Source organism: Oppia nitens, unplaced genomic scaffold, assembly GCF_028296485.1.
Source record: "Oppia nitens isolate AA-2021 unplaced genomic scaffold, nextdenovo-longstitch-racon4-pilon3 scaffold37_pilon_pilon_pilon, whole genome shotgun sequence".
Taxonomy (NCBI): domain Eukaryota; kingdom Metazoa; phylum Arthropoda; class Arachnida; order Sarcoptiformes; family Oppiidae; genus Oppia; species Oppia nitens.
Genome location: NW_026533218.1, coordinates 267501 through 272500, shown reverse-complemented (window position 1 = coordinate 272500; position 5000 = coordinate 267501).

Below are 5000 nucleotides of genomic sequence, written 5' to 3'. Positions count from 1 at the left end.
ATTTGTCTAAATCAAATATTATTGATATTAATGCCATTATGTCAAAATAAATTAGTTTAATAATATTTCAAACAATATTAATTAGTTAATTAATTTTAATAAAATGAAAACCAATTATTTAAATACAATTAAAATACTAATAGTGGGAGTGATATATATCATAGTTTTTTTTTAAAAAAAATAATATACTAAACGAAAAAAAAATATTTAAAATTTAAAGTTTAATAATTTTAAGCACAAAATTCCATTTAAATATTAAATATATAAAAATAATTATTTACATAAACTCTTTTAAAATTATATATATATATATATAACAGTTTATATATATATTTATTTTTATATAATACATATGTCTATTATATATATATATACAGTATATACAGTATATCTATTTGGTTGTATTTGTCTATGTAATTGTATATTATATATATATATATTATAAATCTAACATTTTAAGTAAAATAAACATTTGATAAATTTGAAATTTTTACAATAAACAAACATTTTGCCATTTTGACTATAAAATAAATACTGTATGCAAATATTAAACTATTATTATTATTATTATTATTATTATTATTCAAACACACAAATGTAACTAATCAAATTTTTCAAAATTTTTTTTTTTGATTTAATTAATTAAATCTGATTTAAAAAAAACTAATTAATTGCATATAATTGATAATAATTGAGAGTATAATTAATTAATTAAATAAAATATTAATTATTTTAGTGCACTTTAATTTAGGAAAACTTATAAAACTATAAAATTTTGTAAAATTATTTGAAAAATTATTTATTTTAAAAAAAATTACATTAATTTTTAATTTAAAATGTCAATTAATATTAATAAAATTAATAACTAATTAACAATAAGTTTTTTGTGTGTGTGTATTGATTATACATTATATTTGAACATAATTATTGATTTTATTTAAGGAAATAAAACGTTAGATATAAGTATTAATATATATATATTAAACATAATCAGTAAATATAAAGCTAAAGATAAATCTAATTTAATTTGTTTTATTGATTGCTATTTAATATATATATATATATATATATATTTGCCATTTATATAATACAATTGTATTTTTACTGATTATATCTATATATATATATATATATATATATAAAGTAATATTAATATCAACTCCTAAATAGTATTGTATAAAAAATATTACTACACTTATCACTCATTCAATATGTTTACTATTGTCTGATTAAATAGTTTTTTATATATCTATATATATTTTTTTGGTTATATATCCGCCCAATACCTGCTAAATGATGTCTATTTGTATATATATGATATATATATATATATATATTGTATACTATTATATATAGTATATTTGAATCATTATCTTTTATATATAGTATTAAGTATTAGTTAAAAAATATATAATTTAATATATATTTATATATAACATATTGATTGCGACCCAATTTTATTATACTATTATATAAAAATTATATTTAAAAAAAATAAAATTGTTTAATATTTAATATTATTATAAATAATATATAATTTAAATAAAACAATTAGAAAATTAATTATTATATTATTTAAAAAAATTGATTATTTTGTTTTAATAGGATATAAATAAATAATTAAATTTATTTAATCATTAGTTAGATATTATATTTTTTGAAAAAAATTTTATAACTATAAAGTAATTATATTAATATTTTTGTTGTTTTTATTAAAATAAAATTATTTATAAATATTTAATAAGAAATAAGATATTAATGCAAAAAATAGATGGATTTTTAAAAACTTTTTTTATTTGATGTCTAGTTATTCATGTAATTATCATAAATTTATTTTTTATTTTTCATAATATATTTTTCATATATAAATATATATATACTGTAAATATGCTGAAAAAAATATATAATATTATTTATTTAAATACTTAATAACGCTTACAATATAATATTATATAGATTATATAGACTATATATAATACAAATAGTAACCCAAAAAAATAAGATTATTTTTTGAAAAAAAATAAAAATTTTATGAATATATCATATATTATAATAAATGTTTTAACATTAATATAGTATATATGTTAAATAAAATATAAATTCATATATAATATATTTTTTTTGACAATATATATATATAATATTAATATGAGGTCTTAAAAAAAATATTATATATAAGTAATACTAATTTTTTTTGTTATTGATGTGTTTAGTACTGTATATATATTATATATGATATATTAAAATAATATGTAATTAAAGTATTAACAATATAATATAATAAATATATAGCTTATTAACACAGATAAAAAAAACTAATTAACAATTTTTTTTATTTGACTAAATTATCAAATGTAGTGCAAAATAAAATTTTATTTAAAAAAAACTAAGAAAATTACAAAACATTTTTATTTCTAATACTTTACATTATGTGTTAATAAGTTATACTATTATTATTACTATTATAATAAATACTAGAATTAACTGGAATTATATATAATATATATTTTTTTGTGTTTAATTTGTTTTAAGTTAATTATAACATAACTTTTTATARTATTATGTATTGATATATACTTTATATATATATATAAACTTTATATAATAAACAGTATATTAGATTTAAATGATGTCATATATAATATATTATAGTTATACTAATATAATACTGTATATAAAAAATTATAATATGTTATCAAAAAAAAAGTTTATTTTAATAGTATTTAATTTATTTGAAAATTTAAATTAAATTTTTCAAAAATAAAGATTAACAATAAAATTAATAAATTATAAGTAATTATATTAAAAAGTTATCTTTAATATCTGAAAAATTAATATATATTTTATTAGTAGAGTGCAAATAAATTTACATTTTAGTATATATTTGAATAGATATTATTATTTATTTTTTTGGATTAATTTGTAAATTATTTATTTAGTTTTATGTTTAAAATATTTTTTAAAAAATAAAAATAAAATGCTCAATTAAATTTTATAGTTATTATATATTTTTCTTAATAAATAATTTATATTTTAGTTAGATTTTGTCAAAAAATTTACATATAATTATTAAACTAATAAATACTTTACATATATAGTGCAAACAATATTAAATGCAAATTATTAGGCAAATATATTTTAAATGAAAAATTTTATAATTTATTTTAAATAAAAACAAATTTTATTTGAATATAAAAATGTTATGCATTGTAAATTTTATTTTATTGTTATTATGAATATGAATATATATATATATATATATTATTTATATATTTACTACAAAAATATAATTAAAATTACTATTACTACTACACGTATTAAATATTTACATTAATATTGAATGTAAAAAACATCAAATATTTTTTTCAAATACAGTATAATCTACTGTATATATATAATGCTAATCAATAAATACATTATTTTTATATACAATAAACTATTTATTATATACCTGTATATACTGTATATATATAAAATAATTTATTATATAAAACTTGTAATTAATTAGTCATTATTAACTAAATAAAATACTATTACATATRTATTGTATGGATTAAWAATTATAAGTAGTAATATTTTATAATWACTAAATAATAAATTTATTTTATTTATTTTTAAAAAAAAAACAAAACTAATAACAAAATTTTTAGTCTACAAAATTTAAAYAGCTAATTAAATTTTTAATTTAATGAATAATAAAAAATTAAATAAATTTTTCAAAAAAAATAAATTAATCTGATTATTGAATGTTTATATCATAATGATTATATATATATATATATATAATATCTAAAATAAATTGTCTATTAAATAATGAAAATATAAAAAATTATTAAAAACAATTGAATGTATTTTTTACACGCAATCAATATATTAATATATATATATATACTTTGATGTATTATATTAATACATTGTACTCAATATTATATATAAATTATATATATATATACAGTAAAAATGGTTATGAAAAAAATATTAAATCTATAAATTATTTGTATTTTTAATAATTTTTTTTATTTATTAGCAACTTATAAATGATTTTATATATTTTATTATTAACATTATTATTATGCAAATTATTGGGAAAACATTTATATAACTTATTATTTTTTTGTTTGTTGGAGTATTAAAATTAATACAATTTTAGTTACTGTATAACAACAACAAAATAAATCAAATTTTTAAAGACTATTATATATAAATATATTATTATTTATTTAAAAATATTTATACTATATATATATAATAATAACTAAAAATTTTTATATCCAGTTTTGTCTATGTTTTAAAATAATTCTATAAATCACCTTGGGCTATTTTATAAATATATATATATATATATAYATATATATATATATATATATAACTAAACATTAGAGGCATCAAAATAAAATCAATTTTTTAGTTTATGTGTCAATTTTCAAGCTAATAGTTTTACAATGAAAAGCAAAAAAAAACTAAAAAATAAAATTYGATTATCAAAACAGTTATGTCTATAAGTTTTGTTATGAATTTTTTTTTATATAACATAAATTAATATTAAAATGCATTTTTTTATTGAAAAAAAATTGTTGTTAACAATCTAATTGAAAATATGTAGTGTCTTTAAGTTATATATATATATATATATATTTTGAATATTATAAAAAAATATATTTATTGTTAACAGTAAATTTTTAAAATTAATTTTTTAATATTTTTGAATATAAACATAAATAATTTTTTAATTCAAATTGCATTGTTATTATGTATATATATATATATATATATATATATTATTTCGTAGACAATAAAGAGTACTTTTATTTCGAGAGTAACTAAAAAAAAATCTAATTAAAAAAATATATTTGATTTATATATTTGTATTGTAAATAATTTTTTTAAAAATATTAAAATTTTCTCTATTTTTTATAAGTAGTAAATTTTTTATTTAATAAATACAAATATATAGTAATAAATAAATAWATATATATATATATAWATATATTTTATAGCAT